Raw genomic sequence first — 23100 nt, 5'->3', positions numbered from 1 at the left:
GCCGCTACTATTCTGCACGCTCGCTCGATCAGCTGTTGCTGGTGTTGTAGGTCTAAGGTGGACAAAGCAGGTTGGGCTCTTCCTGCAAAAGGGAAAATGAAATTCAGGTTATGCCTATGGAAGGCCACATATGCAGACATTGAAGATGCACTCCTCAAGTGGTTTCTTGACGCTCGAGCACGCAATGTGCCTATCAGCGGAAGTTCAGGAGGAATGCAAAGTCCTTTGCCTTGGACAATATCAGCGGACCGCTGATATTGTCCAAGGCAAAGGACTTTGCATTCCTCCTGAACTTCCCGGACTTTTCCCCTGGAAATGGCTGGCTCCATCGTTTCAAGGTCTGGCAGGGGATAATTTTCAAGTGCGTCAATGGCGAATCCGCAGCAATAAATGACGAAGGCGTCAGTATGTGGCTGTCAACAAACTTGGCCGATGTATCCAGGTATGCTGAAAGGGCGTATATAGCGCCGATGAAACGGCCCTTTTCTACCAAATGCTGCCTGGCAAAACGCATGCTATGAAGGGTGACAAATGTGCTTGCGGTAAGCCCAGCAATGTGCGGATAACTGTACTGCTGTGCACGAACATGGACAGAAGCGATCGGTGTTTGCCATTTGGCATTGGCAAGTCAAAGAGGTCACATTGTTTTCACACTTACGTACCTCTGCAGTACAGAAAACTCAAAATCGTGGATGACACACGAGTTGTTCACGGAATGGCTCATCGATTTTGACAGCAGCATGGTAAGGAAAGGGCTCAAAGTTCTCGTTTGACAACTGTACTGCTCACCATATGCAGGCTCCATTAACGGCAGTTGAGCTGCTTTTTCTGCCCCCGAACGCGGCATCAAAAGCGCAACCGCTGGACATGGGCATAATACGGTCGTTTAAAGCGGCCTACTGGCGTCGTGTTGTACAGCAGATGCTGATTGCAGTTGATCGTCCTGCTGCCAATGGCCTCTCCAGATCTTGCTGTACTCGGCGGTGGAAATGTTCAAAGCAGCGTGGATGGAAATGACACCCGATTCCAACCGGAATTGTTTTCGCAAGGCCGGCTTCGCCGACACAACTGAAGCAAGCATTGAAGACGTTGAACTAAGTCAGCCTGATGACGACTTGTGGCGACGCATTGATGCTGACCTGGCCAGTCACAATATCGATTGGCAAGATTTTGTTGATACGGAAGACGCTGCTGAAGTTGCAGTCTTTTTGCAATGAGACGGCCATCAGGGAAATGCAGGCATCAAGCGACGCCGAAGCATCGGGCAACGACGACAGCGAGCCATCGGAGCCAGCGCCCGTAAGCAAGAGCACAGCAGTGAACCATATTGAGGAACTTAAAAATTTTGTATATATTAAGGCCTTGGGGGACGAACACATCTCAACCTTGAACAAGCTTGAAACAGCAGTCATTGGATGCGTGCTTAAGAGGTAGACAATGATCACAGACTTTGTTCTGAATAAATTTTTTTTCATTTATGATTTTTTTGTGGGCGGCTCACATATCACGAACTTCTGGATACAACGAATTCCACGTGACGCTCAGGTTCGTTATAAGCTGGCTCGACTGTATTACACAGAAACGCATTAATGGCAGAAACCTGCATTTTGAGTGGCTTAACAGGCAAATTTCTGAGCTCACTGTTCCAGCTAAAACCGGCCTCGGTGGCCGCTTTTCGATGGAGGCAAAATGCAAGGTGTCAGTGCACGTTAAAGAACCCCAGGTGGTCGAAATTTCTGGAGTCCTCCACTACGGCATCTCTCATAGCCTGAGAGGACGTTAAACCCCATGAACCAAACCAAACCAGAAATAATCAATAATAGCGTCATTTAGAATTGTCACCTTTTTATCCTGTAAACAGCAAGTTTTGCTGGTTTCCATGTACCCTTCCTGAAGACACTCCTTCGAGGCGTATCAGGGATATATCGACGTCAACATGTAGGCTAGTGAAAGCGTCTCCTTAGTACAGCTGTGAGGAAGTAACTTATGTTAGTGTAACTGATAATACGCAAGCTGCAGCACCAGAATAAAGATAGATATTTAGCATGTGGCTAAAGCCCAATGTGGAAGCATGGCCTGCCAGTGATTGTACAGTTTTCATGCTTCTACAAGTACAAGAGTTAAAAGCAAAGTTATGTGTTTACCCACAGTGCTATGTGAATACAATAAATAGCAAGGCTTACATTTACACAAGACACAAAAAGAAAGCTGACAACCATAAGCTCCTGATGTATTACCGACAGTGTACAGCAAATGTTAGTTATTGAAATATGGTTGCATAATTTTGGCAACCAGCTGTGCAAGCTGGCCATGGATACCTCATCTACGCACACGACAAAAAAAGTTATGGTCAGTATGGACGCTGCCAGCTGTCCACAAGAAGCACTAACTGATTTAAGAGGGCCGAATGAACTGCCTGTGTCCAAGGACGGTCCATAATTTGCCCTTACGTAATATAAGGGACAAAAGTGTGTGGACCACATAAACTGCAATCAAAGCGTATAACTTTCACATTGGCCAGGAGTCTCGGAAGATACTTGTCGATGTGAAAGTTGAACATTAGTTCTTCCATGTGTGCTAGAGAAATAAGGTGACAATTCGTTTACATCGCAATTCTAGTCCAAAATTTCCAGACGCAGTCCAGAGATTTTTGCCCCATAGTATAAGCCACCACTTGGGTAAGAGATTAGTAATATGAAGTGCATGAAAGACATGAGTGCTGTGCAACAGCCATAGCTATAAAAATGATATTGGCATTGAAGTACTGCCTTAGAGCAGGGCCTAATGCAGTGCAAATGCTACCTCAACAGGTAATACGTTTTTGTAATATCAAGCCTCAGCATTAAAGATATCACGCAGTTTTGTGGGAAATTTGGGAGCCCTTTGCTGCTTTTTTGCAGGATTGGACAAAAAAGCTCGCCATCTTTAGAAAGGCACATAACAAATAGTTGTATAAAAATGGAAATCATTAAAGGAATGAAAACAACACATCAGATAACACTACCATGTTCCTAAGTGCAGTCTGCCACTCCGTATGTGCACATCAACTGAACAGAAACAATGCACAGTAAACTAATAATTCAGTGTATTATAAAGGGATAAGGCTAAGGTTATTAGTACCATTTTGCCTTTAAACTAGAGTACCATATTTGTTGCAAGCTTAAAATCCCAATGTTCACGCCTATCATGCCGACAGCGATGGAACACACATCTTGACTCAAGTCTGCAGAGAAAGAGCAAGCTAGACTATTACAGACGCACCCTTGGTTGTGTTTGTCTATTTCCAAGGGTGAAGAATCTGACTTGTGAGTAGCATGTATTATAATAATAAGAATTCTGACATTGAATGCATCTGATTTTTTGGAGTGGCTTTTCTTTGCTGGCCACATGAGATGAATAACTTGTTATGAATAATGGCGCTATAAGCATGTACACAGTCCTCAACTCTCAGGTTGAACATGCGAGTGTGTGGCATGCGCTATTCAAGATGCCACTGCGTCCATCACAGCACACACAATAGCGAAGAGCCATACAGTGCGAAGTAGCAGCCTGTAGTCCCTCTACGCATAAGCCACTTTTCCTCTATACACGGCTACACACCATAGCAGATTTCTCTGCAGTTTCTCTAATCAGTGTTAAAACCACAAGACCCAAAAAGACTACGAGACACCACAGCTTGTTCTTTGTCTGTCATTCTGCATATCAACATAAAACGACTTTTAATGGGATGCTGGTGCATGTAGCTGCTAACACATAGTTGCTAAGAAAATGTAATTCATGTTTTTGGAATTTCACAGGCATGGCCTCGCGTTTGTTAGCCAAAAGGTGCCAAATGAAACTGTATTAGGCTCAAGTAAACAGTGCATTTGTATTAAAATATATTGATAATGCTGTTATCTGCATGAAAGATAAGCATGGACTGATGTGGCCTTTGAAACACATATGCAGCTCCAGTATTGAAAAAGATGGAAATGACGAATGCTGCCAGTGCAAGTTGCTAAACAGCATAGACACTGTGGTGTTTTTGTGTTGTATATCATGTATAATTATCCCGAACGGAAAGACTGCTCATGGCACCCCGCTTTATTATGCACCATCCACAGCAAGGAGCAAGAACACACAAAGTCCTCATAGCGAGATATTCTTTTCCAGATGCTGATGAAGTAGGCTTCCTCTATGAGGGGGATACAGAGATCTGCCCTAGCAGCGAGGACCCAAAAGATGGACCGGGACTACAACCACCATGGCATTCCTCTCCGTAACATACTGCTCCGACCACAGGGTTACGGCACAATGCAGCTCCAACATCCAGAGCGCAAGCACAGCCCCACCCTGCAAAGTTAACAGATGCCGGACAGCTCTCGAAGAGCTTGAAGCACGGCTGCAAGCTGTTTCCGATAAACAGCAAAGGCGAAAGGAGCACCTTCTCCGCATGCAGATGATGCGTGCTGAAAGAAAGGAAAAAAGCAATCAACACACAAACGTTGCTTAATACACCAAACAAAAGCTGTCATTTTGCAGCTCCATTTGCAGTTGCAGCAAAAAGTAAATTAAATAAATGGCTTGTGCAGCAGAAAGTCAAGCTTGGGCTGTTTGATCTGAGTACATCCTGATTGTGCAGCAGCAAGCAATGATGCTGACAGCAAACTGTCTGTATTAATCCAGCCTCGTCCTTGTAGGAAGCATTCGTCATGACAAACTTCCAATAACATACTTTATACAATGAAACCTGATGATTCAAGAGGTTGGGATGGTAATTTTCTATCAATCGATGATAAACCATATCCAAAGAATCACTAAACGAAACTCTACTGCAAGCTTGTCTCCTCCTCGATCGATGTTAAAAACCAAATTACCATCCTTTACAGCATCTTGTATCGGAAGGGTTACAATATATATTCAGTTTTTTGTGAGGATGCCTTCCCAGAAAGTGTTTGACAAATAAGTGAATATAGACGGTACGTAGCCAGCAATCCTCCTTGAAATACATGTATTAGTGGGACAAACTTCAGATGACCATTATGGGGTGAAAAGTGCTACCAAACAATCCAGTTACGGACTCTGAATCCATTTTGGGTGTCCTGTGGTTGTGCAGCTGTCCCCACAGTTGGTCCGGCAGGATCCACAACAGGAGGAGAGGGCAATGTGATGGTGGAAGGCTGGATACTGGGAGGGATTGGATCCTGCTCAGGTTGTGGAGAGCAGCACATGCTGTTATTAACCGCAAAGAAGTGGATGTCTTTATCTCCAATTTCATATGAAGGCATGAAAAGTGCATTTTCCAAATGCCGAACACCCTCTCTACATTGTTTCGGATCCTTTTCGACGATGTGTTGTACAGGGTCATCCACTTCTAGCTATAACATGTTGACTGTTTTCAAAGCAATATTGCGCCGCATGCAGACGGGTATAGAAGCAAAGCTATGTATTGACAGAGACCCAGAGGTGATGTTTTACATAGCCTATCACTTGGATTTATTACGTGGCTGGGTCGGATTTAATGGCGTTTGACCCAATGAAAGCAGTGACCGTGTTATAGCCAGAAGTGGATGAGCCTGTAGATAAAAAAAAAGTGAAATACTACAGTGGTCAATATGGCATCAATGTTCCACACAATGCTATTGTAGTTGCAACTCACCTTCGCTCCGCACTGTTCTTAGGTTCCTTAACCCTATGGGGGTCGAAGTTTTTGGAAAAACTCCCACATCGTCAAACTAATTGCAGATGTTGAAAGTTCAATACGAAGTCAAGGAAAAGTTGTAGAAAAATATTAGGAACTGTATTTTGCAGTCAACGTTGCTCCACACTGCAAACTCAGGAACCTCGGGAAACCACAAGGAGAGCAGGAATACCTTGTGAGCGTCTATGATAAACAAGCAAACAGCAGCCCCAATAAGGATGGAAATCAGTTTCTGTGGCCCCTGCACCGGGAGTGGCTCCTCCTCTTTCAGTCCTGATCTGCACCACACAGTGATAGTTGCCGTTGACATTCTCTTCATTTAACACCTGAGCACTGAACTTGCTTTTTCACCCTGAAATAAATTTCGAAAAAAGAAATTAACACAACTGCTAGCCCGAATTGTGAAATACAAATAGATATTGTAAGCACTATGAGTAAACTTCATCTCAGCATAATCATCATCGGTCATCATGTTGTGGGAAGAAGACGAAGTGTTGATGAGCAGTGGTCAGTCTGTAGCTGCTGCTTCGGCCTATCTGAAATAGAAAGGTGAATTTGCTGGTGTCCTTAAGTGGTGGAGGTGTCCTCATCCCAGCGTCCTCAACGCGGCACCCGCTGGAGCTCTGTTCTGGTCGTGTTCTTGGCAGCACATCAACCACCATGGTGCAGTCACATCCGCCTGCTCTGATTACCGTTCCGGCGCCTGTCGCTACCAATGTGCATCCGACGGCTGCCCATGCCTCCTCTGCACAGCTGACGTCTGCCCTTGCCAATTTGGCCTCGTTTGAAAGCACGTGCTTATTTCTTTTATTGTTTTGCTTTCTTTTACCCAACCGCGAGCAACATGAAAAAAATGAGAAATTACATGCAACGTGTGATTCTATTCAGATATGAGGATGAAAAGTGCTGCCGAACAATCCAGTTACGGACTCTAAAGCGGTTGTTTTCGATCGGCTTTAAATAAAGGCATGCACTTGCCACCCTTCTCTTGTGCTTTTCACTTAGGCTAACCATAACATCGTCATGCGGTTCGCCGTGCCTGCTGGTGAAAAAAGGTTTTCGACACGTTATTTCAGTTAGAAATCGAAAAAGGGTTGGGTCAGAAAGGATGCTCATTGGAATATCCCTGCTGCCTACACTGCGTTGCCGCCGTACGTGACTGACAACCAGCACAAAGTACCGAGGCTTCGACGTTGTGGCAGTGGACACTGACACGCACAGTGCCGACTACAGACGAATGATTATAAACACCGATGCCGTGAATAAGTCAAGTTGGCGAGACGCATCCGGGAAAAGGTGACACCAGTTTGCAAACATTTCATTCATATTGCCACCTCATTTGTGTCAAGAACTCAAGAAACGCGGTGTCGCTCTTACAAAACAGTACATAAATCATCCTGAAAGATTGTTGAACCTTACCTGCTATTTTTGAAAGTGCCATGGGTAGTGAACCGGAGGCATGGGAGGGCAGGCCACAAAGAATGTGACAAGACGTTTCTTCATGTTCGCCTTGTAAACATCTCGGCTGCGGTCAAGGCTACAACGCTACAAAAGCTTCACTGGACTTTCAATAATGACGATATTACATGTTTTCGGTTTCTCTGGGACCAACTGGTTCTTCACAAGCTTGCCATTTTCTGCCTTCGCTTCTGCAGTGCCGTTTCAACGCAGCTACTAACAAAAATGCCCGTTTGGCACATGTAGCATTTTTTTGCGCGGTTTGCTGCAATTGGCGCAGCACTTCCATCACTAATAATATAACTTCCATTTGGGTATGGTGGAGCATGCAGTGAGAACTCGTGAGTGCAGCTGTGTTCTGATTGTGCAATCAAAGGCGGGATAAACTTGCACGTTACCTCAATTATATGCCCAGGAGAGAGGATAATCAAGCTAATATCTCGGTAAGATCAAGTCTGTTACTTTATCGTGAAAATTATTGTGATAAATTCGAGTAGGCGAAGAAACGCCCCTTTAATGACAGTACAAGGGGCATAGAAGTCTTATTTCTGAGGTTATGCATGGGTCTCAATGCGAAAGGGTTTGTACTCTGCACAGCATAGGAAAGTCATATATCCTGATGTATTCGCCCCTCTGCGTACAGAAGAAAACTTTGCCAACATCTCACAGCCTGAGCATCATAATTGCACATCAGCATTGCTCGAGCTGGGAACTGGACTGGATAGTAGGTTTCCACTTGACTATATGCATTTGGTTTGCTTAGGAGTTATGAATAGGCTTTAATGCAGTGTTGGACATAACTGTCCCATCAGCATCAAAGCTGCCTTAGAGTGCACGTAGAGCAATTTCCGAGAACTTAGTGTGTCCGGCTGTTAACACTCCACATAAACTTCAGCGTAGTCTGAGGACACTGCATTTTGAAATTTTGGTAGGCATCTGAGTACAGAAACATCTTGCTCGTCCGTTTTACATGCACTTTTTGAAGCTAAGTTGGGCCATCACAATATTGGCCTCACATGATCTTTGCACGACTATGCTTAGCAGCTGCTACTTAGCTTTGTGACAAAGGCAGGTAAGCTGTATGGCAGTGGCGTCTACACTGTAAGCATACACAGCCTCTCACATCTGACAGGTGTAAGACAGTGACCACCTTGACCTATTTTCAGCCTTTCCTTTTGAGGCTTTTCTAGGAAGGTTGAGACTAGTCAGAGGCCAAGCCCTTCCAACAGAATAACTTTTTATGCGAGTAGCTGAACCAAAGCAACAGTACAAGCCCAGTGAATCCTCGAAGGGGTGGCATTAAGCTAAGATGCACACAAATGGACAAGTTCCTGAAAACTTCTTATGGGCAACAGTTCAGCAAGGCTATGATTGGGAAAAAAGTGCTTTCTACAAAGCCAAAAGACAGCTGTGAGGATGAAAGATGGCAATGTTGTCCTAATTAGAAATTTTCTAGCTTCTGAGGGTGAGATCCATATTTGTGGACAGCACTATGCCGATGTTAGCAACTTTTACGATGCAACACTGTGCCGTGCCAGGTGTTTAAAGAGCCCGAGGGCTCTCACAGGGTCTGAGTATCTATAGCATCAGTGAAATCTGTACTAGATATGTGTGCTTACCATTCCAAGAAAAATGCGGATGCTATTTTTCCCTTTGCTCCCATTGTGAAAATGATATTTTTGCTAGGTAAACTGACAATGGCAAAACAACTCTCCCATAAGTGTTTCTTTTCACTCTTGTGCATGATAAAGCTTTGACTATATGCCGCGCTCTTGGTGTAGGAGCAGCAGTATTGCATATGAATAAAAGTTTGCTAGGTAATATTTTTTACCTTGGTGATCTGAACTTGAACACTTGAAAAAAAATGCCATGATTATGTTACTTCCTAATGCGAAATTAGAATGCAGCTCATCAGCTGTTTCAACTTTTCGGTAGATTGAAGTATGCGTTTCAGCTCGGGCAGTGCACATATCGAGATCCGCCACCTCTGATCTGGCGCTGATTTCCTCCACAAAGGGGTGGCATTGGAGGAGCGAAGAGAGTGATTAAGTTGTCGGGATGTTGCGGGAGGCAGCGTGTGGGCCCACAGGAAGCTATGCGGCAGAGATAGCAGCGACTGACTGATGCCGCTGACGCCGCTAGTCAGTCGATGCAGCGGCGAACAGTGGCAGCAAGAGCGTGTGCAGCAATCTGAGAACACGCATGGTCACCACAGCTAAGGAAAAGGAGGGAAGGTAGATGCAGCGACGGACGGTGGCAGCGGGAGCACTGGTTACGAGGGACAATGGTAACAGCGACAATGCGAAATGCAGGAATGGGTGCCAAAGAGGTGCGGTTTAAAATAATTACACCCATTTTCATAAAGCTACCATTCACTCAGCATGTTCTTGTCCCAATAGTTTTGCATTTCACTCTTAGAGCTTAATTAGATTAGCCAGTAATATTTAACTTGTCGACCTCCATGCATAGAAATATCAATTCTTTTTTCCTGCATAAGTGTTGAAATTTCTAGCACTTTGGAAGAGAGTTCAATAATTCTGCCTCATCTTCTCGTTTCTTTTTTTGCTTTTGGAAACAGGGGCAGTCAAGTACACTCTTGATGACCAATCTTGATGACAGGACTGCAGAGAAAAAACAATTGTGAAAGGTGTAAAGGGATCAACAACTCTGCTAAACTTGCCACACCTTGATGTAATCTGGGAAGTTTACACCTGATTACATGCACTGTGTTCCGTTAGGTGTGGCATGTCAGTTTGCAGAGCTTTAGCTATCAAATCCAAGAGAATACTACATTGGTGATCGTGCATGCATTAATCTTCTGAACAAGAAGCTTTGTGGCTTGAAACTTCCTGTGTTTTCACTGGCTGCAGCGTTCACTCAGTGTGAAAATACTGGTCGCAGTGTCTCAGTATATGTCCCACAGCGAACAGCGCGAGACCATACATGACTGACTCTGCAGTTGCAATGCTTGACAAGTCTGGAGCCTGTATAAAAATCAGGCATATAATTTGCTTCAGTGATGTGGCTGGACAAAACAACATTTGTGACCGCATGTTAGTTATTTACCACTCCGGCATAGAAAACTGCACAAACAGCTGAACTGGCACAAAGTGAATATATCCTTCAGTGTCATACCATGCATATTCATGGAACGGAATGCAGCATGCTTTTGGTACCACTTAAATTTAAGGCACTTATAAGAGCGAATGATTTATTGTTCTAGAGCAGCTTTTTCATTGCACTAGTATGTTGGTACATAAACAATTCACTGCTTGGTCGGGATAATTGAACACACTCTCACGCAAATGGAAAAACGAAAAATTTGTCCAATATCCCAATTGCACAGCAAAAGGCTGCAGTAAGCAGCTCGAAGATGAGAGGAAAGAAAAGGGTTTTGAATCTAAAAAGCCAGTCGTCTGCTTCCACTGCCAGCAGCCTGGGTACGTAGCGGCCATCTGCCGTAATCCAAAAGTGGTCTGCTCGTTCCTGGATAATGAAGACAACTTGCGGTTGTTGCAACCGTACCTTAAGGACCTGAATGTAAATGGCAACTATGCAAAATTCTCCGTGACTCCAGTGCCACAAGACGTCATACATCCTGAATACGTTAGGGCCGAAGAATTCGTGGGTGAATGTGCCTGGATATGGCATGCAGTTGAGGAGAACAGTACGTTTGCCCATTGCCCAGGTCGTGATCGAGGGGCCATTCGGGGTGCTTCACACCGAGGCAGCCGTCTCGCAAAACCTGCCAAAGCAGTATCCCTACATATTTCCCAATCGCTTGGTCATGTTGCTCACGAAAAAAGGGCCTAAGTTTTGGAGATCATGCAGCTATGCCGACATTCGACATTTGCGAGTGAATTGGAAAGCCACACGAAACCAGGAAGGCACCCATTAAATTAGTTCCCGTTATCACAGAGCCCTTTTTACGTGTTGTGGACATAGTGGGACTGTTGCCCGTGAGTATGTCAGGTTAAAAATATATTTTCATTATGGTATGTCCGGCCACTAAATTCCCAGAAGCTATCCCTCTAAAGCAAGTAAGCTCAGTGGAGATGGTCGAAGAGCTGGTTTCTGTGTTTGCTTGAGTAGCTTTCCCGGCCGAAGTGCAAAGTGCTCAGTGATAACATTGACAGTTATTTTCTCCATGTCACAATTTTCGTGCTTGGCTGGAATATTTTTCTGCCTGAGGCAGACGTGCTAGGGAAGGTGGGCTTCAGAAGAGTGTGTGTAAATAGAATAGTGGACACCAGTGACAGTGATGATTCACCAGAGCTGAGTCAATCATTTTCATAGGCTCTGTAAAGGTGCCTGTGATATTTTCTGGATGAGTTAAACTATTGCTGAAATATTTTGCTGCTTTTCAAAAAAGAAAGGACCTAGAGAAGATTTGCTTAACATTCTAGACAAGAAAAAAAGAATGCTCGGCCCTCAACAAAGCCCCAACCCAAAAAAGAGGTGGATTGACATCAATGCTGAAGCCCACTAACAAATAGCTAGCCTACAGGGCACTCCGAGGCCATCCATTGGAGGTCTTTGAACGAGTGTAAGTGGGTGGCTTAATTCGCTATGATTGCCCTAGTAAGATGAGTGGCTTGTCTCATCCTAGTGGTGCACGGCTACCACTTTCCACGATACAGTGGGCATGCTCAGTGGTCACGAGTCGATTGTGAGGATAAGAAGAGCTGAAGTGAAAAGAAGAAATGATCATCCATCTGAAAAAAATAGGACAGTGAGATCATGCAGCTCCGTTCTGGACAAGTCGTGCACTAGTGGAACTCTTGTAGTTGCATCTCGCAGAACACGGCAAAATAAATTCTCTTGGTCTAATCCTTCACTGTTAGGTCTCAAACATTGCAGAGCAGTTTGATTTAGTGGTAATTTTTATTTTACGCTACAATAGGGTGAGGTACTTGCCTGATTTGGTCAGAAATAATGATTCCTATCATTTTTCTCATTGTTGTGAAATATGTAGACACCAAACATTAACTGCATGTTGTCAACTTTTAAGTGACATATAAGGGCCACCACACAGTGTTTAACCTACAAGTATTTAATGCATAAAATATTTCCCCTCATTATGTTCGCATTCTATTGCTGAGCAGAACTGCAGAGCCAGTTTCACATTCCTTTTCTTGAGGCAGGTTGATTATTGATGTGAAGTCAATGAAGCAGCAATTATTTCACAGCTTTTCCATCTTATGTGACCTACACTCAACTCTGCTGTCTGTCACAGAAATCAATCAGTCTATGGAAACAAGGCGCTTGGGATGACAGATTGAATTTAGAGTTCGTAAGTGAATACCATATGGTTGGTAATACATGTGTAAAATGCCTTATACATCATAGTAAAATAAGCATGCTCTAATACACTTCAGTCTTTCTTTAATGTGGAATTAGGCAGTGTGAATCACAGATATTGAGACAAGGTCAAATGGAGTCTGTAAATATTTACTTGCAATTAATGACATAGCATATGTCATATATTGGCTGCTGTCAGAAGCTAGAATATCTAACATGTGAGTGTGGGTGAGTTGCTGCATCATGAGTGTGTAGGCTCAGCCCTTCTGCATTTTGCCATGTGAGGCATTTGGCTGTGTCTAGGAAAAAGATGCTCAGCTTTTTATTCTGTACCCATTTTGACACTTGTGGATTAATGTTTGCTTAATTTCTGCTTTTGCTTACGATATCGGAATACAGGCAGCCAGCTCATCTCACCTGCCACTATACCAGAGCAACTCTAATACAGGCAGCTGCCAATGATGCACATTTGGCAGAACAATTTGAACCGTGCAAAGGAGCTTCTGGAGGACTTGCAAACACGGGCAGAGATGATCATATAGTAAGTAGTACATGGTCGCTCAGGAAATGCTAGTGAAATGTTCCCTATATAAATGTTGCTTAAGGGACTTTTTGGCAGGTGGACATTGGTTGGTTGGTTTGTGGGATTTAACGTCCCAAAGAAACTCAGGCTATGAGAGACGCCGTAAAGGAGGACTCCAGAAATTTCGACCACTAGGGGTTCTTTTACGTGCACTGACATCACACAGCACACGGGTGCCTAGGCCGGGAGGTGGACATTGGACAGGGCCTCTGTATAATACACGAAGTTTTGGAGCACATCAGGAGCCAGAAAACAGATTATTTCTCAATTTCACTGGTACTCTTATCCCTGTAACTGTTGCAGGCTGACAATAATCTCAACCCTATTTTGTTCCCAGGCAAAAAAAATGTCCACATATATCGGCTCTCAATAACTAATAATAATAATAATAATAATGAATAAAATGGTGCCAAGTGTACATTTATACTTATCTTTTTCCTTGGGTGCTTTCTTTTCTGGTAGAAAAATGCTGCCACCATCTTGAATTTCTGTCCCATTCTGAGAAAGCACCCTCCCTCCCTCGCCCACTTTTCAGGTAATTTTGGCGTGTGAGAGGGGGGGCACTAGCTTGAAATTTTAAGGCATATCTTTCTTCACTAGATGGTGGAACAGTCTGTAAACTAGTAAATTTTGGCTGGCTTATATAAAAGTTATAGCTGCTTACTGGACACTAACCGTTAAGAAAGTTCCAAAAGCTTATTTTTTGTTTTCCTAGTTCGTCTCGCACTCCTTCGGCCCGTTACTTTTGGGCTTCGTTGCTTTAAATGGCAACAGACCCTATAGTTTGTTCAGCTTTGTGAGCAGGAAATAGAAGACGCTTCGTCTAAGAATAAACGTAAATCCTACTTCCTCGAAATTGAACCGGTTGTTGTTCCATGGTCAACACGCAGCTATCGATGCCTACAGATGAACGACAGGGTTGCAGCTGTAGAAAATAGTGATCCCCCAGCTGCCATTCGTACACAGCATATCGATACAGAGCCCCTGGCAAGCTTAAGTGATACTAAGTGCCCGATGAGCACATGTAATGAAAATCCCGACCATGGAGGCAAAGACGGCAGTTAGCTTGTGCACGGCAATGGCAAGTAGCGGAGCAGACCAACTCTAATCATCCGATGTCAGCCAAGCGCTGAAAGCGGCATGCGACGAGTACGACATTGCCACCTCCCTTGGCTCCACTACGTCGAAAGTCACTGTGCTCGTGATGAACTTTGCTTTCGTTGTCGTGCTTGGCCTTCCGTGGGACACTGTAGATGGCCTGTTGCAGCTCATAGATGCATTGTTTTGGCATCCTTGCAAATTGTTTCCGTGCATCAAGTATTCGCACTGGAAACTGTGGAGTCTGCAAATGGATAAGCTCTGTCAGGCATCACTACTGCTGATTACTGAGGCAACTGCTGTGCTCAAAGTGCGCCAAAACGGCGTGCACTGCGAACCATGCAACAAAAATCTTCACGTCTCAAAGCTGAAAAAAAGGGGTTTCTTTAGCCTACTGAATATGAAGCAGCAGCTTCTTCAAATTGTTAGCCGCTGTAAAGAAGCCTTGTATCTCCAAAAGAAGGAGACTGAAAGTTCACTGCAAGAACTCAGTGCACCAAATGCCATGCACTACGAGACATGAGACAGAAATGTTCCCGTCCCACAGCTGAAAGAAAAGGGGTGTTTCTTTAGCATACTAAATATGTATGAAGCAGTAGCTTCTTCTTTAGCATATTGAATATAAACTAGTAGCTTCATCAAACTACTAGCTGCTGTAAAAAAGCCTTGTATCTCAAACAGTAGATTGAAAGTGTGCTGCAAGAAGATTCAGTGCATGATTTAACAAGTGCAGCAATATATAGAAAATTGAAAAATGGAAAGATATCATAGCAAGATGTAACTATAATTTTAAAACAGATGGGAACCTCCTTTTTAAATCCCCTAAATTGTCAGTGTGGCCCGTTCAGTTCATCATCAATGAGCTCCTCCAAAATGTCTTGCTCGGAGGACTTTGGTTAGCTTCCCATCCCATCCCCAAATACACCATCCAAATATAAAATGTCTTCATGGATAGATTTGTTGAAGAAATAGAGAAATTTGAAAAGACTGTGTGGGAGAACAACTGTATCTGTAGTCCACACCATCTGTTGCTGTGTTGATGCGTCAGCCTGTGCTACGATTGTTAACCACATGCAATTCAGTGGAAAATTTGGTTATCCCCGATGCTGGAATTTTCAGAATAAGCTGAGGTATGATCCTTGTTTGTAAAAACAAATCATTGGTAATGTTTGCACCACTATTTATGCCATCGGTAGCATCTCTCAACCTGCTTGCTAACATAATTCATTTGTAGCTTGCTAATAGCCATACCTAAATTACATATGGACCCTTTGCAAAACCTTGCAAATGTTGCTGTCCAGCCTGGCAACCCGACATCTCCAGCATTGTGAAGGGTTTGTGTGTGACCGCTGGCGTTTGTGTGTGTCTATGTGCTTTGAAGTTTTCAGTTGTCTTGGTGTTATTCGTACATGATATGACGAGCAGCTCTGCACCTCCGTTGGTGGTCCCCATAACAGGTTGGGAGAACAACCTTTCAGTGCTTCTGCATCTCACGCAGCAGAATATGCATGAGTTCTAGACTGGCCGATCAGGATAGGAGCGCTGATTCGAGCAGAGCTACAATGTCAGCGTTGAATCCTGCCTCATTCCTTCTTCTGTGCAGACAAACCGCTGCAGTCAAAAGTATGTGTGATGTCTGTACAGCGTTTAAATGAAATATTTGCATTTATCAATTGTCTCTAAGGCCTTCTGTCAGTTGCGGAATGAAAAACTTCGAAACACACACATTTTGGGTTTGCTCTGGTACGTTCGCACGCTTACCTTGGGTTTTTTTATTTTTACAAAGCTTATGTAGAGAAGTCTAAAGTACTAAAAAAAGAGCTCACAGGATGATGCAGTAGTACTTGACAAAGAATTCAATATAGACACCCAGTGTGATGTCAGGGATTGGGCATTGTACAGACATCATCCCTATGCCAAAAGGCATAGTTCGCAGTTGATGATGGCACTCAAACTAAAGGACGATAGATTATGCAAGCAAGCAGCATACCTCGCTTCGCAGGGAGTACCCCTCCCCACGCCCTTGGCTTTGAAGGGGGTATAAATAGAACAAGAAAATGAGGCCAGGGCAACCTCGTCCGCGAGCGTTCGAGAGTCTTGGGTTCACCCTGACCTCCCCCTGAAGCACCTGAATGAGCCGTCTGCGAATATGCCAGCTACACCTCCCTGCTGTCCTAAGTCTCGTCGTCGGAGTTGCCGCTGCAAAAGCCAGCGACAGCTGCCCGCTGTCCTAAGTCTTGTAGTCACAGACTCGTCATTGGACGGCCATTGTAGATGTCAGTGATACCTTGATCCCCGCTGTCCTAAGTCTCAGATGCGCTGGAGCAGTCCGGAGGCTGACAGATGCGAATTACGTTGCCCATTTGAATGCGGTAGTAGGTTTTGTCTCAAACATAACATGCTTTTATCACACATAAACGCAGGCAAAAAGACAACGTAAATGTTGCAAGGCAAATATAAAAATTTACTTGGCAGCACCACAGGCGCCCACTTGTTTTGGTTATGTTCCGGCTCAGGAACTTCGTGCGTGCTCAGACAGTTTCGTTTTGGACCTGCGGCACCTGAAATGAGCTCGGAGCAGCAGAAGCGCCTAAATGCGTATCGAATGAAGATCATGACTCACCACGCAACTGCAAAGTATTCTCCGCACCCGCGCGCCAGCAATCACGGAGCCTCCTCTTGCGTCATAGTGTGCGTCATTCTACCCTACTAAGTAGTAGGAGAAAACTGAATTCTACCAGCGGGAACAAAGAAAAAAACTCAACTTCTTATCGCAATACCTTAGCAATAATTCGATTTTTTGCTTTCGGATATATAGCGACAATGTCACGAAATGCCATTTATTAGATTTTGATAGCATGTTTGGGTGTCATTAGTGTCCCTTTAAATAATTACTCTGCAGTCACCAAATGTTCTCCTCAGCTTTTCATCCTCTATCCAGGTAACCATTCATTTCCTTATAAACAGTTTTGTTCGAAGGAAATCCTGCCAACAAACTTCTGCTGACACGACATACCCATAGTGTGATAGACTTCATCGGCATGCATCAAACTTTTCCCCAGAGATTTTTTTTCATTCCCTATCAAGTGCAACCACTCGTTTTTTTATCGCTCCTTTCATTAAGACATAAAACTGCCACTGGTGACACAATATACCCGAGGTCTGATCGACTAAATTGGCTCTAATTAATTGTTCTGCATGCACCAAACTTTTTCCCAACTGAGATTTCTTCATCCTCTATCTAGTGCAACCATTTGCTTTCTTATCACTCAATTCGTTGGAACGTAATCCTGCCAAAATATTTCTGGTGACACAAGCTTGAAACCATACCCACTTGACGCTTACGCATTAGAAGTCGCGCAGCATAAGCCCGGGGTGCAAGCCAGGCCAGAGTACTTCAGTCCTGGATGAGTGAAAGAGTAGAGCTCACAAAAGTGGGACGAAGGACACAAACAAGCACAGACAAGGCACATTTTCTGTACTTGTGTGTGTCTTTTGTCCAGTCTTTGTGCAGTTTTACTCTTTCATTTCAAATATACCAACTAACTTATCAGTGTCCTGCTTCGGTCCTGGAAGCCTGCTATACTGCACATCTACTTCTGGTGGTGCTCTGTTGCAACCCGTGATTACCGAGGGTAATTCTTCGACCTGCTCCCCACCGAAGTGAATCTTGCCGACTACACATCCACTGATGACAGTGTAATCGCTGCTGGCCAGTTAAGCGATGATGAAATATTCAGTGATGCCTCCTTAGTGTGGAGGATGAAGCATCTGATGAAGAGGGCTCGCTCTATGAACATGGCCCGTGTTATGAACCCCCAGTGCGTCGTACCGCTAGACGCAGATTTCTCAGTTTTAGAGGACTTCTGTTACGATGCTCCAGTCTTGTAAAGGTTGTCCAGTGTCTGAAAACTGGTCTGTACTTCCCAATTTTTTGCAAAAAAGCAAACAAGCATCACTGATTTCTTCACGAAGTAAAGGTATAGAATAAAAGAAATGTTCACATGCCACTTTTGTTGCTCATTCAAAATTCAACATTCGGATCATTCAGTAATCATTTTCACTGCCGTGAGATCCGAATTAACGAGGCTTTTTTGTACGATTAACACAACTGCGCCACTAGGCAGTATGGACTAGGAGCATTTTGTTTATTCTTTTTATTTTCCAGCCCCAACACCTGTACCTCTCGACATGAGAAGCCTAACAAAATGCACCATAAACCTGGCAGGCTTATAACCGTCACACGGGCACTTGTAAGGCCTTGAAAATTAAGGTTCTTTGCTGCAAAGGCGTTGATGCGCAGCTACACGGCAAAGTCGTGCGCCCGTTGCAATAAAGGGCCGTAGCAGGAAAGGCAGCCGTCAGCGGCCCTTAGCTGCGTAAAGGAGCAGCTCAAACCTGAGCAACACCGAGCGGGCTTAAAACAACAACAGAGAAACAAAAACGTTCACACAAATGTAATTTTAATATTTAAGCCTGCATGATTCTATTTAGCGTTAACTTTGCATTTCTATGAACTTTAAAAATCTCGAGTATTGATAGAAGACTTCGAACATTTTCAGCGGCCGCATCGACATACATGTCGCTTTGTTGCGATGTGCGTTTAGTGCGGTCTTCATTGTTTTTTGCTTGCGCCAGCATTTGTCGTTTTGTTGTTTGTTTGCTTTTTACTATTTATTTCTTATTGCTGCGCTTTAATCAGCTGTTTTATATATTTATTTTTTAAACGTACTGTATTTTAATTTTCGGCCAAATGTCGATGGAGCTGGTTGGTGAGGCCTGTCAGGCGGGCACGCAAAAGTGCGCGTTGAGAAATGCGGCCGGAGGGTCATGTGCGCATTGGCCAGAGTGCAAAATCTGGGCCCTTATCTGCTTGTGGGAGGACCACCCTTCAGCTCTCGCACTGGCCGAACAAGGCATTGTCAAAACAAAAGAGCAGGTTCATTCAAAGATTGAGAACCTCACGACGGAATATCGGTTAGCAGCTAGTGCTATTCTCTTGGATGAGTGATTGTATACGTACGACGTCGATAACACCAAACTGAGGCTAGGCGCTCGACGAGCACCACTTCGCGCGCTTCTTCGACCTCAGAAGCAACAGGCCTGAATTGTGCAGTGACGTGTTTTGTAAGGCTGCATTTTGGGAACTTTGCACGCTCTCGGAATTTTTTTCATATCAAAACAAGCTATGGCATGTAGCAGTGAATGTGAATCGGCTGGTATGACGAAGTCTCATGTTAAATTTCAGTTCGCAAATTTTAACTACTTATGCAAGCACTATCTTTTACAGATGGGCATGCTGCCAAATATTACTTGGCGCCTGTATTGAAGCGTGGATAATATTTAGCTAAAACAAGCCAGTGCTTACGTAGTGCCGCGTCCATTGATCACAAGCTACGATCTGGAGTCGAATAGATCCAAATTTTTTTTTCATCGAGTTGCGCAGTGACGTGTTTTTGTTGTTCTTGCAGGCTGTGTCGTGCATATGCAGTCTCATTTTCTTATATACCAATCACGCTAACGCATTAGGTTTCTCGACATTTCGCCCTACACTAGATTTCATTTCATCCCACATGAAAAAAACAGCTTGGTAGTCTTGGTAACTCAATCGCAGTAGCTAAAATGGGCAACGGATGAAGAAAATTTTGATTTGTCCAGTTGCTAGGAGCCTAGTGCTCATTGAACTTTGATTACTTGCAGGAGGTGGTCACGGAAGCACACCGGCCAAGGTGCAATACCTTGGATTTTTTATTGGAAAATAAACAGGTTCCTGGGCAGCTTGCCTGTGAACGACCGTTCCCTGGTGAAGGAGAGCAACTGCAACCCTCTCAGCACAGTCGAAAAGGTAACTTCCATGGAATAATATGCATCTCCATCTGCATGGACGGCATTTCAACCTTGCCACAACAAACATAAATGACAGGCTAAATGCACAAAGTAGAAAAGTGCTAATAGGAAAATTCAGTCCTTCATTCAAGGCAGAAATACAGCTAGGTTTCAGATCACATGGTTGGGATGAAATGGCCATGCTTCAAATATGAAGCCAGGCTGCTCAACAAATAACTTCATTTCTGGCTCAGCAAAGGTTTTGAATACCTATTTCAGATGACAACTCTGCAGATGTAATATGACAAACATTTATTAAACGTAAGGACACAAGGTTTAAAAGTCATGCTACGGCCAAGTTAAAACATTAGCAGGTGATCACAGCTGTTATATACTGAAATGTAAGGCAGACAGATGATTATGTAAACTGTTGTGGTGGCTATGAAGATGTCTTGCTATTATACAAGAAAGCATGGTTTTCATGTTGAACACTGAGGTCACTGAAAATAAAAAGAGGACTGCTTGTTGGTTGAACTGTTCAATTTCTTTGCCAGCCATCTCTATCTGGATGTTTTAATTACTTAAAGTGCTACCCTACTACATCGACAGTTTTGAATGCTGTTCACATTTCATCTTGCTTCAAACTGTTTTCATGCAGATCATCACTGCCATGAAGACAGGCAGCGGAGAGGACTGTTCCTTTCATCTTGACGATGAAGAAGGTAGTGCATCTGCTGCTGAAGTGCATGCAGCAGATATTTAGACCAGCACTCCGCAAGCTGTGCTTGGCATTAGCCAACAATTGCCACCTGCTGTTGTTGCCACTACACAACAACAGCCAAAGCGGAAGCGAAAGCGGCCGCTGACTACAGGAGAAGAGAATCAGCTGTCAATGATAGCAGAACAGAGTCTCCAGCTACAAGGCTTGGAGGAGTACAGGAGGCAAGAGCTTGTGCTTCGGGAGTGCCAAGTGAAGACTGAAGAAAAGCTTGTTAATGTGATGAAGGAATATTTGAAGAAGTAAAATGTGGAAAAGTCAGTTTGTGTTACTGTTATGTACATGCTACCGTTGATCCACATGCTGCATGAAGGACTCAAGGCAGTTTTTTTTTGCTGCAATGCTGGCCACTCGGCAAGGTATATAGCAGACAACACTCGTCAGGTCTAGTCTCCTTACAACTGCTGGTGATGAAAATAATGCACGAGTGCTGCCCGAACCTTAACCCCACTGTCAACTTCCATTTCTGTTGTGTGATTAGGCTACTCAAAAGCTGTGTCATGTCAAGTACCTTCATCCAACCATTGTTGTTGTAGTAGGGCACCGAAATGCTCACAGATGTTTAGTGTGCAGCAGGCTCTGATGATCATGGGAACATGCCTTATGTTGCACTCCATTCTTTTCATAGTGTGGCGAAATCGAGCTTTCAACCTCCCGAAAGCATTTTCTACAATCCTTCTAGTCTTCGACAGGTCATAGTTCAAGAGTTTACTTTCTTCCCGCAAAGGTCCATTATGCGGGAAGGGCTTGACGAGATTCCCCGTCAGGGGAAAATCCTGGCCACAAAGGATTACTGGGGGCATGGCAGTGCCATTTATGACTATCTTTGAAGACTTAAACAGTGCTCCCTTGACAGTTTTAGCCAGCTCGGATTAAGCGTAGACGTGAGCGTCGTGACATCGCCCTAGGCTGCCCGCTGACACATACCAAAACGGGTATTTATGGTCTACAAGGACCAGAAGGATGATGCTGTACCTGCATGCACAAGTTACTAGGTTGATAGATTTAGTTTGAATTTAACAGCAGCAGCTTAGAGGGAGCCCAACGCTGTAAAGGGTCACCTTGCTTCAGGACAGTGGAGATGTTTTTCCCATTACTGTGGATGTGCTAGTCACATGCGAGTAGTGACAGCGTCTTGCTGTGTTTATACTGGCTATTTTGCTAGAGTTTACATTGCAATATTTCTTTATTTATTGAAAAAACAGAAACATCGAAAGAATACTGCAACAGTGTAAGTAGCCATGAGGTTATAAATAGGACACTTTACACTTATTCTAAAAACTTGTTAATCCTTATTGTTACATCTAATACAACGTGAGCAGGCTTGTCTTGAGCTGTGGTCGGCAGAGAAAAGGACGTCAAAATTTAATACATGCGGAAGCATTCACAGGCAATACTTGCACTCAAACGCTGCCTCATGGCTACACGAATGACAAAAGCACAAGTGCAGACTAACAGAGTAACTGTGACAAAATTCCACGTTATTTGCTCAGCAGCAACTAAACGTCCACTTCAAACCCTTAGAATATTTCTTTATTAATGAGTGGGTTGCTTTTCCTAACATAAACAAGGGTAGTCTTGTGCATTAATCACTTAAGCTGAAATATATCTTCTACTTCAATTTCAATAGCTGTTACTAGCGCCATTTCAAGCGCAGCGGTTGACAGCTGTTGTGATTGCCGCTCGACAGATGGCGCTCACAAAAAATGAATTATCATCGTCATCTATCTCCTTTGCATTTGTGATGTAGCTACGGCGCTTCTCCTTTTTAGTTTTACTCCTTTAATGCAATAAACCTCCTTTGCAGTAAAGATCTTGGAGAAGTGCCGTGTGACTGGGGTATTAGGAGCCATAAAACCACATCCCAAAGTGAGGCTGTTTAATTCAAACAAAGTTCCTCCATTCCATCTTTCCATAGCAGTGCAGCTTATTTATTAATACAGTTGAATCCCGCTATAACGAAATTCACGGTGCACGAAAAAAAATTCGTTCTCGCGGAACTTCGTTATCGCAAAAATTTGACGTGAAACGCAGAAAGAATTGCCCAAGCAGCAGCAAAGGCGTTTAATGCCAAAAATCTGTAAGCTTGGTTTGCTTACGCTTCACGGCGAGCAACGCCGTCACGGGATTTTCGCACTCGGTCAGCAAACCCATTGCAACATCGTCGTCTCGGATAGCAACGAAATTCCTGATGACATCAAAAGCGTCCATCACCTGTACGGCGGTTGCCACAGCCGGCGCTTCCTGTACGTCGTCGTCTTCTTCATCGGAAGAGTCCTTATCATTCCGGGCAGCTTTTATGATCTGCTCATCACTCACATCTTCGTGAACAACAACACAAGCGTCAGCGCCGATGTATTCGTCGAGCTCGAGATT

General features: G+C 44.0%; 1 long non-coding RNA gene across 1 annotated transcript in view; it reads left to right on the top strand.

Annotated features, from left to right (window-relative positions):
* Positions 1 to 20739, top strand: part of LOC146196196 (uncharacterized) — a 51612-nt gene extending 30873 nt beyond the window's left edge. The window contains exons 2-4 of the long non-coding RNA XR_014706094.1: positions 12839 to 12980; positions 19821 to 19965; positions 20605 to 20739. This is a non-coding gene — a long non-coding RNA (uncharacterized LOC146196196). The remainder of the gene's footprint in view (positions 1 to 12838; positions 12981 to 19820; positions 19966 to 20604) is intronic.
* Positions 20740 to 23100: the final 2361 nt, after the last annotated feature.

Source organism: Amblyomma maculatum, chromosome 3 (genome assembly GCF_055883805.1).
Source record: "Amblyomma maculatum isolate TAMU_Amacu chromosome 3, ASM5588380v1, whole genome shotgun sequence".
Lineage (NCBI taxonomy): Eukaryota > Metazoa > Arthropoda > Arachnida > Ixodida > Ixodidae > Amblyomma > Amblyomma maculatum.
This window is presented reverse-complemented; position numbering and strand designations above follow the sequence as displayed.